Source organism: Enhydra lutris, unplaced genomic scaffold, assembly GCF_002288905.1.
Source record: "Enhydra lutris kenyoni isolate GAN:26980312 unplaced genomic scaffold, ASM228890v2 scaffoldscaffold58, whole genome shotgun sequence".
Taxonomy (NCBI): domain Eukaryota; kingdom Metazoa; phylum Chordata; class Mammalia; order Carnivora; family Mustelidae; genus Enhydra; species Enhydra lutris.
The window spans coordinates 17863264-17878793 of record NW_019154142.1 but is presented as its reverse complement, the minus strand read 5'-3'; positions in this window follow the sequence as shown (position 1 = coordinate 17878793).

Sequence of the window (15530 nt, the reverse complement as noted above, 5' to 3'; positions counted from 1 at the left end):
TCAGGTCATGATCCCAGCGTCCTGGGATCGAGTCCCACATCGGGCTCCTTGCTCTGCAGGGAGTCTGCTTCTCCCTCTGCCTCTGCCTGCCATTCTGTCTGCCTGTGCTCGCTCTCTCTCCCTCTCTCTCTCTGACAAATAAATAAAATCTTTAAAAAAAAAAAAAAAGAATATTTGAAGTTATAAAATCTGAGTATTCTAAATTTTTTTGAAAAGATAATGGATAAACATATACTTGAATTGAAAGGAGTTTTGTTTTGTTATTCTTCTTGGAAGTCATAAGTTAAAATGATCCATTTTAGAATAAAAATCACCAAGAGACAACAGTTATTCTCAGAATTACCATGTGAAATCATTTTAATTCTTTATTAGACATAATTATTTCATGTAATACTTAGCTTCTAAGGGTTTTCTGCTAGTATTAGATACATAACTTGTACAGATAATAGGCAAAGTAATAAAAAAGTATTCCAACAGAAAGGAAAGTGTTGAATAACAGTGTGGTGGCCATTAAAACGTACCATCCAGGGCCCTCTGGGTGGCTCAATGGGTTTAAGTGTCTGCCTTCAACTCAGATCATGATCCCAAAGTCCTCGGATGGAGCACCGCATCAGGCTCTTTGCTCAGCAGGGAGTCTGCTTCTCCCTCTCCTTCTGCCCCTCCCCCACCAAATAAATAAATAAATAAGTCTTTTAAAAATATATAAATAAAAACGAAGTGCTCCACCCAGCTGTTCTGAGGAATGCCACCTCACTGCCAGCCTGCATTCACTGAGGCCACACTCCCCTTGGCCTGCACTCAGCCAATGACAGAGAATGGCTGGGGTACTAGTGTTATCCATTCCTGCAGACGTAGGATTTCCCTAACAGACAGCTTTGGCTCCAGGACTCCTCATCATACCGACCAAAACTTTCTGACAACTGTGCTATAGTCTGAAATTCTTCATCCCCTGCCGTCCTTCCTCCTTCCCCTCCTTGCACTCCAGTGAGACCTGCATCATGGTCTGAAGGCTTTTGCTACTTCCTACATCCTCCTCTGTATCTTTCACTGACTCTTCCACCAATGAATGTCCACCATCCCTCATCATGCCTGGTTCTTGGAGGATGAAGGCACGCAAACTCAGGTACCACGAGTTTGACAGCTGGAAATACTTTGAAGAGCATAGCTGAGGTGTTATTGAAACTGTAGAGAAGGTGCAACCTCAGGGAGCCACAAGGAATTAGTGTGTGTTGATTTTGCTTAGCAGAGGGAGACTTCTTTAAAAGACCATCATGTGTGCACATTATCAGTAGAACAGTGAGAAGCCGTCTGCAACTTTAGGAAAAGTGTGACGTGCTTGCAGTGAGGTAGAGACCAGCATCAAGGACTGCCTGGAAAAGAGAACTAAATGTACCAGCTAGATGGAAAAAGAGAGCAAGACACAGAAAAAGTAAACACTAATTGAGGACTCCTGTTTTGGTATATCAAAGAGATAACAGCAGCGCCCACTAGAGGAAGAGAAAGAGAAGAGCTCCATCTAACTCACTTGAAAAAGGGGTGGGAGAAAGGGAAGGGATGATTCACTGAACCATTCCACCAGAATACCCCCTAAGCAGGAAAGTGTCATTGTCTGGGAGAAGAAATTGATGAGGTCGCTTCATACAAGCAAGGTCATTAAGGCTTAGATGACAAACATGGACCAAAACATTCCAGAAGGGAGAAGCTGGATTGCATGGACAGGGGATGGGATGTTACTTCTCCTGAGAGTAACAAGGAGAGAGATGATGAAGAACCGAACAGAATTTCTTCTCCCCAGAAATTAATTAATGTCTTACTAAGCTACACGTTTTTAGGAAGTTGGTCTTTATTTGTTGTTTGTTTGCTTTAAGAGAAGTCAAAGCTGAGATCCCCAGCTGGGTCCACATGGTAGAAGAGTCTCTAAAGAAGCTGAAGCCTGGGAAGTAGACATGAGAGACTGCAGTAAGTCCTTCAGGGATTCTCAGAACTCTCGAGAGGGCTTAGGATTCCCATGGCCATGGACTTAGGTTCGATGGGATTGAGCCCATTTGATCTGGCTCAAAGGAGACAAGAAGGTCGGGGCACCTGGGTGGCTCAGTGGGTTAAAGCCTCTGCCTTCAGCTCGGGTTGTGATCCTGGGGTCCTGGGATCGAGCCCCGAGTCAGGCTCTCTGCTCAGCTGGGAGACTGCTTCCCCATCTCTCTCTGCCTATCTCTCTGCCTACCTGTGATCTCTGTCAGATAAATAAATAAAATCTTTAAAAAAAAAAAGAGAGAGAGAGAGAAAGAGAGATAAGAAGGTCGTGTTTGATGTCTGGGTTGCATTTACCGTCATGCAATAGAACTATAGAATTCTTGAATTCATCTAGTACAACACCTTGACTTTTTATAGTTAAGGAACTGTGGCATAGAAAGAGTCTTAGTTTCTTTAAAAACAGATCCTGACAGGATTTGAGTGCAAAAAGTTAATTTGGGAGGTGGGAAAACGCGACTGGAAGGGATGAAAATCACTGAAGTGTCTATCTTCAAGCAAGTTTCCACTGTGTGCAAGTAGAATTAATACTGCTGAGGAACTTTGGAGCCAGCACTGCAATTATCCTGCCCAAGGAGGAGGGACCCGGATATTGAGCTCCTGTCAGTCACTACCTGAGTAGGGAGTGGTCATTGTCTGGAAAGTCTGGCCTATCCTCCTCTGGGGCAGAATAGGCTCCAGAGGGGAGAGAAGGCTCTCAAGCATTGATGCAGGTTCCAACAATCAGAAGTGTAGCTAACGTGCACAGAAATACTACATGCCAGGGGGACTGGTGGGGCAATGACAGCATCTGCTATGTGAAGGTAAGGAGACTTGTGGGGAATCTCACAGAGGAGTCCCAGAGACGGGCTGAGAAACACAAACCTTGAGGGGTAGAAGTAGAGGTTGGTAGGATCTGGCTGACCGTTGGGCAGCCCTGGGTTTGAACCCCAGACCTGTTCTCCAGATTCTGTGTGATCTTAGAAACCTACTTAACCATTCTGAGCTTTAACTGACTCATCTCAAAACTGGCGATAACTATCTTGTAGGGTTGGTGAAAATTGAATAAAGAAATATTTGTGAAGGAAATAGCAAATTGCCTAGAAGAGAGAAGACACACAATAAATGGGACTAATATTAATAGTAACTCCTATTTTATTAAATAGGATGAATCTGACAGGGGAACAAACCAGAAACAAAAGGAAAAAAGCTTTCTTCTTTTCCCTTCCACTGCTGCCATCAGCCATGCCGTGGAGAAACTCCCCTCCTCAGCCCTGGACCTACGCTCTCCAGACAATTTCAGTTATTAACATTTTCACTGATTCTAGAATACTGTGGTGTGAAATCAAGATATATCTGATAATCTACTTAGTCTTAGACTGGATATAGTACTGAAAACAGGACTTCTTTTGGTAATGAAGACTCATTTTTCATATATTTAAATCTAGTCCGAGGGTAATATAATGTTGATAGATGTTGAAGCTAGAGGAGAGGTACATGGGATTTATTATATTATTCTCTCTACTTTTGTGTATGTTTGAAAACTTCCATAACACAAAAATTTATTAAGGTTTATTCTAGTCCCATTAAAACTTTGCCTTCACATACAACACTCTTAAAAATTAAACATCAGAAAAGTTAGACACAGATTTTCATAAGTTTATTTTTTAAAGGAACATGAAACTGAAATGAACTGTACTGTTTTCTTCCTTCTTATTTTTGTTAGTTTGTTTTTTGTATTTTTCTTAGAGATGGAAAGAGAGAAGGGAGGGAGGGGCCATGAGAGAGAGAGAATCTTAGGAAGACTCCACACCCAGCACGGGAGCTCAATTCAGGGCTCAATCTCACAACCTGAGATCATGACCTGAGCCAAAATCAAGAGTCAGATGCTTAACTGACAGAGCCACTCAGGCACCCCTGATTTTTGTCAGTTTTGATAACAAGCTAGCTTTGCTTACAGGGATGTAAGCATGAATGAGCACAATTTAATAAAATTAACTTTGATGACAGTTTGGTAAACAAGCATTTAACACAAGATGGGGAAAAATAAAGAAGAGGTACCTTTTTTCCGGTTCACAGAGCCCTACTTAAGGATATATTTCTTTTCTTTTTTTTTTTTTTTTAAGATTTTATTTATTTGACAGAGATCACAAGTAGGCAGAGAGGCAGGCAGAGAGAGAGGAGGAAGCAGACTCTTCACTGAGCAGAGAGCCCGATGCAGGGCTCGATCCCAGGACCCTGAGATCATGACCTGAGCCGAAGGCAGAGGCCCAACCCACTGAGCCACCCAGGTGCCCCAAAGATATATTTCTGTAATGACTTACCATTAAGAGAGACAATGTTTGGGGGGAGGGAGATGAACTTAAGATCAAAATTAGTGTCCCCTATGCTTTGAAAAATAACTTTAGAGCCAGATCTACTTCCTTTTCTCAAAACCATCCTTTTCATTATCAGCCAGTAGAACTTGGGTGAATCAAGTTTTAGAATTAAATAGTAATTTTTCTTTTTAATATTAAGTTATAAACAAATTATTAACATTGAAGGCTTAGATCCCTAAAAATCAAGGAAGAGGGATAGTGTGTGCACAGATCAGAATAATTGTTTAGAATTTTACAGTTATGGTACAATATTTCTTACAGCAGCTGTCCTTCTACACCAGTTCTTTCCTCAGTCAGATACTCCATGCCAAGCACTGTTGGAAGTCAGCCGTGAACAAAACAGTCAAAACTACTGCCCTCAGGGAGCACACATGTTTCTGGGGAGAGACAAGACATTAAGCACAATAAATAAGTGAAATATATGGGATGGTAGGAGGTGATAATTACAAGGGAGGGAAAGAAAGGGAAAGGAGATCAAGAGGGTTGGTGAGGAACCAGACTGGCCACAGAAAAGCGCCCGGGGTGGGGGTAACGACAAGGTAAAGCCGCGGGCTGAGAGGCTGGAATGGTCAAAGAACACCCCCGAGACCCTTGTGGCTGGAGAAGACGGGAGAGGACTAGATCAAGTTTTAAATGTTTCTTAAACTATGCTTCAGTGGAATATTAGTCCTTTGCGTGTTTAGGGAAATACTATAGTCTCTGTTCCTCTTGGGAAATCACAATGTTGTCTGCATGTTAAATGCACTAGGTCCTGCCAAAAGCAATCTGTTTAACATTTATAACCCATCTAATGATCTGAATATTTGTATCCCCCCAAAATTCATATGTTGAAATCCTAACATGCAATGTAATGGTATCTGCTGGTGGAGCTTTTGGGAAAAGGGGAGGCCATGAGGATGCAGCCCCCCATAACTGGGATTAGTGCTACAACCCCAGAGGACGCTCTCACTCTCTCTGCCCTGTGAGGACACAGCCAGAAGACAGGCAGCGGCTGTGAACCCGGAAGCAGGCCCTCGCCAGCACTGAATCTGCTGGCTCCTTGTTCTTGGATTTCCAGCCTCTAGAACGGAGGAATAAATGCTTGTTGTGTGAGGCTTGCTGTGTAAGCAGGTCTGTTACAATAATCTGAGCAGACCAAAACAACCCAGCATTTTTCAAACATTCAAACCACAGATCTCTTCTGCATCAAGCACCTGTTTTTGGAATACACATTTTGAGACAGGTTGTTCTAGCTTGTGAACTCTTACAGTAAAAGTAAAGTGTGCTGCTCTTTGTATCTGGTTAAATAGATTCTCAGTAAATATTTGTTGAAGGGGTCAACACTCATTAGGCTGCAATTGCCTATTGCAGAAGCTTAGTGTGCCTTAAAGAAAGAGGCCGAACCAATCATTTCCTTCAGGTCCTGTTTCTGTGGGTAAGCCTCCAGCCTCCTTTGGTGGATCTACCAGGCAGTTTCCCTCCTCTGACCTTTCCTGAGTGAGTAAGTTAGAAGGTCCAGCAACCTGGATATACTCAAGTGCATAGCAGATACTTCTCTGGCTTAGCCAATTCTCTTTTTACTACAGTCTGGACCTGAAGTACCAGATACATGCCTGGTTATTAAAAAGTAAGTCTAAAAAGCAACAGAGCCATTTCCTTTCTTCAGGAAAAAAAAAAAAAAAAGTATCATTATTTCCCTGATTGGCTTAATCCCTGTATATACCATTCTGTGAGCAAGAGAGCCCCAGAGGGGAAAAGGTGGAAGTGGTAGAATTTGGGGAAAAAAACATTAACAACACCACTCTTTATTCTTCTCCTGCAAGCACAGATAATAGAAAGTTAACTTGTGTGTGTACCCGATATCCACAGTTTACATAATACATAATAAACTAGAAGTGATTTCAAGAGAGCTATGGAGTATATGTACTGTTTTCATTTCTAAGGGCATTATGATAATGCTTATTTCTGAATGGTTAAGAAATTTACAAAACAACAGATATCAATATAAGTTGGGAAGAATGACCTGTTGTCAAGACAGCAAATAAGTGCGTGGAAAAGCATTCAGTGCTAGCCCACGGCTCCTTCACTGACATCTGGTTATATTTACTGAGACTATGTTGTTGTGAACCATCTAGGGAATTCACATTCCCCTGGGAAAATTCACTCTTCAGCTGGTTTCTTGTGTACATAGTTTATAAGAAAAGCATCAATTAGTATTGACTTCAACAACAAATATCACAGCGATTCGCAATGTGTCACTCATGTGACTTTTTTGTTTGTTTCAACCCCAAAACGGAGAATATGGAATTATGTATGTGCTTGCATTATGTGTGTATGTTTTACATATAAAACTAGAAAAGCATCAAGGCTTTTTGTATTGACTGTTCCCCAGTGAGTTTTTAAAGATTTCTGACAGAAGAGCCTTGTCTTCTACTAGAATTGTTTCTAAATAAAAATGAGAATTTAAGTTTTTCTCCATCAGTGTACTCCTCAGAGAAATTGTCCTAGGTTCATGAAGTGGGGCAGGGCATATATGAGGATGTTGATCAGTCTTTTGTGGGACTGGGGAGGCAAGCTGCTTGCTCATGATTTGGAGAAAAAATGTTCAATGTAGTAGATACACACCATGAATTACCATGCAGTTGGTGAGAAACACATGAACATGTACCGTGAAGTGAAAAATGTAAGAAACAGTACAAGACGATGTTCCTTATGTAAATTAAAAACACATACATCCAAACAACACGACATAGTTCTCAAAGTCCTGTATCTAATCAAAGACATTTTAAAAACATTAAAAGTGACAATCAGAGCTTTCAGAGCTTTCAGCACTAGACAGTGGCTGGAACAGATGCAAAGAAATGGTTCAGAATTTGTAATAGTAAAATAAGAGAGAAAACATGAACAGGACTATGATGGTTAATTTTATTGGGTCAATTTGGCTGGGCTACAGTACCCAGATATTTGGTCAGACATTATTTTAGATGTTTCTGTGAAAGTAGTTTCTGGATGAGATTAACATTTATATCAGTAGACTTTTAAGAAAGCAGGTTGTCGGACGCCTGGGTGGCTCAGTTGGTTGGACGACTGCCTTCGGCTCAGGTCATGATCCCGGAGTCCTGGGATCGAGTCCCGCACCGGGCTCCCAGCTCCACGGGGAGTCTGCTTCTCTTTCTGACCTTCTCCTCGCTCATGCTCTCTCTCACTGTCTCTCTCTCAAATAAATAAATAAAATCTTTAAGAAAAAAAAAAAAAGCAGGTTGTCTTTCCTAATGTGGGTGGGTTTCATCCAAACAGGTGAAGGCCTTGACAGAAAAAAGACTGACCTCCCTAGTGAAGAGGGAGTTCAGCCAGCAGACTGCCTTCAGACTCCAACTGCATCTCTTCCCTGGGTCTCCAACCTATTAACCACCCCACAGGTATTGGACTTGGTCAAGCTTCTGTCTCTCTGTCTCTTTCTCTCCATGAGATGTGTGTGTGTAAGCATGTGCACCTCCTATGGGTTCCGTTTCTCTAGAAAACCTTAGCTAATATACGGACATTAAAGAATTGGGAGAGTGAAATGAGAGAGTTTATTATATATAAAATGAGAGTCTTAGAAGAAGAGAATAGACATAATAGAGAAGAAGAAATGTTTAGCAAGCTAATAACTAAAACGTTTCCAGAATTGATTAGAAACATGCATCTACAGATTCAAGAACTGCACACAAGCAGAATAAACAAAAAGAACCCCGCACCTAAGCATGTGGTAGTAGAATTACAGAACACCAAAAACAAAGAGAAGATCTTAAGAGAAATAAATAAAATAAAAAAGAACACAAAGGAATGGCTATTAGACTGACACACACTTCTCAATAGCAACAATGGATTCCGAGGACAGTGGAATAGTATCATAAAAGTGGTGAGGGAAAATAACCAACCTTGAAATTGGTACCTAGCAAAACTATTTAAGAATGCAAGTAAGGGCGCCTGAGTGGCTCAGTCGGTTGAGTGTCCCACTCTCCATTTCAGCTCAGGTCATGAGGTCAGGGTTGTGGTCAGCCAGCCCTGCAGGGCTCCACTATCAGGGTGAGTCTGCTTGTCTCTCTTCCTTCCCCTTACTCCCCCCACCCCAGCTCTCTCAGTCTCTCTCAAATAAATAAATAAGAATGGAAGTAAAATAAAGATATTTGTGAATAAACAAAATCTGAGAATTTCCCACTAAGAAATGATCAGTAAAGGATCTACTAGAGGATATAATTTAGGAAGAAGGAAAATGGTCTTAGCAGAGGGGCCTAAGATTCTAGAAAGAATGGTGGATGAAAAACATGGTAAATTAAAAACATAAATATAAATCCAAACAAAAATTTTTCTCTATAAAATAATAATGATGATCGTTTCTAATTTTAAATGCTTTTAAAAAAAGAACAGAGCTAAAATGCTAGACTATAAGTACACCAGACAGAGGGGTAATTGGAGTTGGTGTTCTTAGGTCTTTGTGTGTCCAGTTAAGGAGACACATTGTTTTTATCTTGAGAAATGTAAATGGCAATTTTTCAGAGACAAACACTAAATGAATGAAAATAGTGTCTAAATTCAAAATATGTGAAGGGGGGAAATGGGATAAGGAAAAAGCAAAAATAAACGAATCCTAACAACTAAAATCAATCTCTGTAAAACAAACAAACATAACACTAGAAGCACAGAAAAAGTAGAACAAAAATAAATGTCCAGAAGTAAGATGTAAAGATAAATCCAAATATATCAATAATCATAACTAAAAGTGTATAGGGTTTATACTCAGTAGCTGAAAGATCTCTTTCTCTCTGTACTCTTTACATTACTATAGACTTATGGATTTTATTTATTGACATTATAATTAGTTATACCATCATTCTTTTTGGTGATCAAATTATCCCAAATTTGGTCCATGGGAGCTGCTTCTGGCTGACATCTGTAGCTTTTTGACATCATCCAATCAGTCTCGGGGTGTTTGCCTGCTTTCTGTCAAACCTTAAGAAAAGGGGGAAAGTGAAAGAAAGTACCTCTTTACAGAAGAATGCAGGTTAATAAATGCAGTGTGATAGAATTAAAATAATCATCATTTTGTAACTTCCAATGTATTTTATCTGATCAGGACAAAAATTATAAGAACCATTACATGAAAGGTTGTTGAAGAAGAATATATTCTCAGAGTGTAAAATTTCGCCCCACACATCATTTAAGAGCAAATGGGAACATGTGGGTTTATCATGGAGATTTCTAGGAGATAGCAAGAACTAACCTTCCATTAGTGGCCTCCAGACGTGGTCAGATAAGCGTTACACAGTATCACCTATGAAGTGGTCTTGCCAGTAATGTTTAATCTGAATCTGATCAAGTGATAAGACACAACTTCTGGCCTTCTTCCTGCCAACCCCCTCCACACCCACCCCACCCCTTTTGCAATGGTTGATTACTTCCACAGACAAGCTCTCACCTACCTTGCCCTCTAGCCATAGTGAACCACTTCCGGAGACCACTCAGAGCACAGTATGCCCACACCTTCTGCACTGGCAGGTACTTCTAATAAACCAGCTCTGGCACTTCTAGACCTCTTACCTTCATCTTTCACTTCTTCTCATAGATAACTACCTTCTACTACTTAATATTTCTTCATATTAAAATTTTCCTGTTCAAATAATTGGTGTGATTTCTTTTCCTGACTGTACCCTGACTTATTTTAACATATAACAAACCTAAGAGCATATTCATAATACATGAATGACTACTACAATATGGAAAAGACAATATAATAGAAAAACCAACAAAAGATGTATGTAAGCTTTTCATAGAAGAATAAAATTAATGGCCAATAAAACATAAAAAATGTTCAAATTTCTTAGCATGCCACTTCACAGTGATGTGGAGAGCTGTCGGACCGATAGAAACATGTATCACTGGTGAGAGGGCACCCCAATTTGGCAATATCTCTAAACACTGAACCTTGTTATAGCAGGTGACCCAGTATTCTCACTCCTGACTACATACACAAGAGAAGCTCTGGGCATGTGCCAACCAGGAGACACAAAAGTTCTCCTCAGGAAGTAGGGAGGAAAAGGAAAAAACAAATATCCATTGAGACAGCAGCAGGATAAACTGCAATGCATTCACATAATGTAGTATCACAAAGATGTCAAATGAACTCAGAAAATGCAACACAGAGCGCCTGGGTAGCTCTGTCACTATGCGTCTGCCTTTGGCTCAGGTCATGATCCCAGCATCCTGGGATAGAGCTCTGCATCTGGCTCCCAGTGCGGCGGGGAGTCTGCTTCTCCCTCTCTCAGTCCCCCTGCTTGTGTTTCCTCCTCACTGGCTCTCTCTCTGTCAAATAAATAAATAAAATCTTTAAAAAAAAAAGAAAGAAAGAAAGAAGGAAAGAAAGAAAAAGAAAAGAAAAGGAAAATGCAACACAATCAATAACTCTTGGAAATATAATACTGAGTAAAGAAAGCTAATCCCAGAAGACTGCTTCCAATATACTACCATGGGTGTTTCAGAGCTCAAAAGAAAGCAAAACTAAACATGGATTATTAAGCATCTAAGACATATGTGTTAAAACTGCATTAAGCATATGATCTACATGTCATTGGATTTCAAATAATGTACTTTAGAAAATAAAGACAAAAGATGTATAACAACACTCTACACAAGTCGGTGATCAACAGAATAAGTCACACTGGCAGTACTCTGCCCAGAAAGGTAAAGAGAGTCTGTGGTAATAAAAGAAGGTAGAGGGTGTGAGTTGTGGAACTAGGATGAACTCAGTTCTCTTCTACCAAATCCACAAGCAAAAATCTGACATTGAGGGGCACCTGGGTGGCTCAGTGGGCTAAGCCTCTGTCTTCAGCTCAGGTTATGATCTCAGGGTCCTGGGATCAAGCCCTGCATCAGGCTCTCTGCTCAGCAGGGAGCCTGCTTCCTCCTCTCTCTCTGACTGCCTCTCTGCCTACTTGGGATCTCTCTCTCTGTGTCAAATAAATAAATAAAATCTTTAAACAAAAATCTGACATTGATAAGCAATAGGCACATCAGTATTTTATTTTGAGTTAAAGAGCAAAAGGAATGCAAGAGGAACAGGGGAGAAATGAGTAAACATCGTTGCATGTATAGAGTAGGATAGAAGAAACAGGATGGGAGCTTGTTGCCTTTTTCCTAGTCCTTTCGTGGGATTTGTTTTTCTTTTTAAAAATAACTTCGTTTATAAATATGCCTTGACTAAAAAAAATTTAATTATAAAAATTATAGATTGTGAGACCATCAAAGGAATACTTGAGATGAAGAGTAGAAACCTTGTGGCGACCGGGAGGGTCCTGGACAGCAGGGGCACCGGGTGCTGGGAAGGCCCTGGGAGGTTTAGAATCTAGTCGGGACCCTGCACCAAAGTGCTGGGTTACTTTGGTAAGTAATTAAACTTTCTGTTCAGACCACCTCATCAGTACAATGTTGAGAGTTCGACTAGGGCATCATTACAGAACATTCCTGTTCTAAAATTTAATTTGTCTATTATCATTCCAGGGTAGCATTAAACCTCTGATCATAATGTTATGATAAGAGATAATAACATCATTAATGAGCATTCACAGGGACCCATTATCCCTTCACCAATATCTCAGTGAGACTTCCCATGCCTGGTGGCCCTGGGAACATTTGCTAAGAAAAAGTCCTTTTACACAGGGATCTCCCAAAAGTAATGGGGGTCAAGTTCCCCTTGTATTCTCTGCCACGTGGCGGACAAAAAACTGTTCTTGGGAAAGGAATGCCTGCTCCAGTCCTCTTCTGCTTCACAGGTGGATCATAGGCTTTGAAATTCAAGGCTTGAAACAATAGCACACCCTGCGTGAAGATTTTCCTTCTTTCTTAAGGTTCTGGAGGGTCTGCTTATTCTGAAATCATTAGGCCTTAAGAGCAATGGTGTGGGGGCACCTGGGTGGCTCAGTGGGTTAAAGCCTCTGCCTTCAGCTCAGGTCATGATATCAAGCCACCAGTCAGGCTCTCTGTTCAGCGGGGAGCCTGCTTCTCTCTCTCTCTCTCTGCCTGCCTCTCTGCCTATTTGTGATCTCTGTCTATCAAATAAATAAATAAAATCTTAAAAAAAAAAAAAAAAAAAGCAATGGTGTGGATCTCAGGGGATAGGGTCTGTCAGCCCAGACGATTGAGCTCATCCAGACCCCAAGGTGAACCAAAGAGACTGAGGCAAAAGTTATCCCACTATTAATTGGCACTTTAACACTATTCTCGGGTTCCAGTTGTGGCCTATCTTGTAGACCTATTTTCATGTGAATTGTTCTGGGAAAAAAAAAACAACAACCACAAAACCAAGATAATTCTTGCTTCTTGAAACAAATTGAGTGCTTGAATTTTAAAGTTAAAATTAGTCCCTCATATCAGTATTCCTGGTGAATAGTCGGCCACTATACCATATGCTATAGTACTTACTGGTTATGTTTACTACTCTGTTCTATAACCTTAAGGGTCAAAAACAAAATTATAGCCCTCAGAATCACTTCTGGCCATTTTAACTGTGCATTCTTAGATATTTTGCTGTTTTGGTGGTTGTTTTCATATTTCTAAACCCATTAGAAGTTGTGATTAAGTGTGCCTGTCTAGCTCCTATTTCTCTTTTTTATTATCTGTGTCACCTGGAGTGGTTTTTAAGATCTATTTTTCCCAGTTAAATTTAACTACATGACCTCATGGTTATCATTGAGAAAAAGCTTATAGGAGTGACTAACTTCAGCCAAACTGCTCTAGAGTCATAAATCGCTCCAGCCTATGCTTGGGTTATGACCGAAGAATTCATGGTGAGATATCTTTTTGAAATCATCAGGACTGTAGTTCATTTTGTCAGTTCTAGGGCACTTGTAATCACAGGATGATAAGGATCCATTTTTTTTCAATTTAATTCTTTTTTAAAATTTTTAAATTTATTATTAATATTTTTATAAACATATAATGTATTTTTATCCCCAGGGGTACAGGTCTGTGAATCGCCAGGTTTACACACTTCACAGCACTCACAGCACTCACTTCACATATTCTCCCCCATGTCCATAATCCCACCCCACTCTCCCGACCCCCCTCCCCCCAGCAACCCTCAGTTTGTTTTGTGAGATTAAGAGTCACTTATTGTTTGTCTCCCTCCCGAAGGATCCATTATTTTGGAAGTTAAGTCATAATGGTTTTGATTTCACTTCACTTAGCACAGAAAGTATTTATCAGATGCTTGTTTTGTGCAGAGGTTTGTGTGAGTACCGCAAGGCATAGCAAAATGATAGGGCTGCTTCCCAAAGAGGGAGGCTTCCCCGTAAAGCAGATGGAAACAAGGGCTGTAGAGTGACAAAACCAAATATGGTGGTGGCACAGAAGGGGAAAAGCTTCATTTCACCTCAGGGGGGTTGGTAGGCTTTGAGGAGGAAATAAGTTTTGACTGGGTCCTGGAAGAATTGATTAGAACTTCAGAAGAGGATATATACATGAGACAAAACCAGATTTCAACAATGAGTGTTAACAGTCTTAGTACAGAAATACATACATGCCACACAACTCATAATGTATGTCACAAGTATAACAAAAGATTGCTGTATTCAATATGTATGTTAAGAAAAACACTAAGACCTCTGATAGAAAAGCAAGTAAAAGACATATTTACAGAAGAAATGCATGTAGTTAGTAAACATACGAAATATGTTCAAGCTCATTCATAAGCTAAGAAATGCAAATTCAAATAATTGCAATTTTTTCAGCATTTCAAATTACAAAGAGTTTTAGAAGATACTCTACAGGACATTCAAGATATCATAAAATGGGCATTCTTGCATAAACTGATATAACTTCTCTAGAAAGCAACTTTGTAATCTTAATTGAGAGCCAGAGAAAGTTTGTCTCTTCTGTCTCCCCAAATAATTCCACATCGATGAATCTGTCATGAGGAAATAATTGAAGTATGTCTAAGGTTTCTGTGCAACAATTTTCACCATAAAATTATCCCTAAAAAGGCAGAATGGTTAAGTTATGCTATACGTTTCTGATGAATTATCAGTCATTCAAAATGATGTTTGGGAAGAATTTTTAAGGACATGAGAAAAGGTTAATAATTCATTATTGAGTGAATAAGATAGGATACAAACAGTATCTATAGTATATTTCCAGCACATATCTTGGACTAAATGAGATAGAGAGAGAGGGAAGGAGGGAAAGAGAATATATAGAAATGCACCAAAATACATTTAGTAGTTATTTCTGAATAAAACTAGGTTTGTTTTCTTCTCTAAATTTTATTTTCCACTTTCCTCAATTGAGCATGTAATGCTTTTGCCGTTAGGAAAAATAACTTTACAAATGAAATCGGTACCCTTCTATCCCTTCGCCTTCCACGTTTGATCCGACAAATTTTACAAATGGAACCACAAGTCCGTGACAGTGCTGGTTTCTGCCTTGGAATTCACATTCCCTTTGCAAAGCTTTCAGCACATCGTAGCACTTGCCCAAATCGAATCCAAATCTGCCCTCTGCTGCTTCTACTTCACAGAAATTTTTCTCAAGGCAAGACCCTTAAATTATCAGCAGAGTTAAAGACTTTAGTACTCTGCATCCTAGGCCTTTTATCTGAGAATTAACACAAACAAGAGAAAATGGGGCTTTGATACCACTTTAACCAGGAATGACCTCAGCCAAAAACTTTTTTCTTTACGTTCTAGTTTTCATTTATGCAAAACAGATCAGTTGCTTATGTAAATCTGAGTTCCATATATCAATTGACTTAGAAGGAGAGATAGTGAAATTTGTGACCCATGTACTGAAGCTTGACCCTATCCAAATAAATTCTCATCATATATTAAGACTAATCCTTTTAAACCAGAATTAAAGGCTAATGGGTAGGGAGTGCTTCTCTATATTGGGAGAACCTCATAAATCTAGGATAATCTTATTCATTTTTAGCATTTCTGCTAGATTCCATAAGACCAAAAAAAAAAAAAAAAGTGCAGATGTTGAGTCACAAAAGGAAAAAATATATAGCCTTCACAGAGAAGGATACACCTGAATTACCTTCACAGAAAACAAGCCCAGATGCATCGTTAGTATTTGGGCAGAAGCCAATATTGGGTAAAACTATGTAGCTATAAGAAACCCAGTCCACAGCCTCAA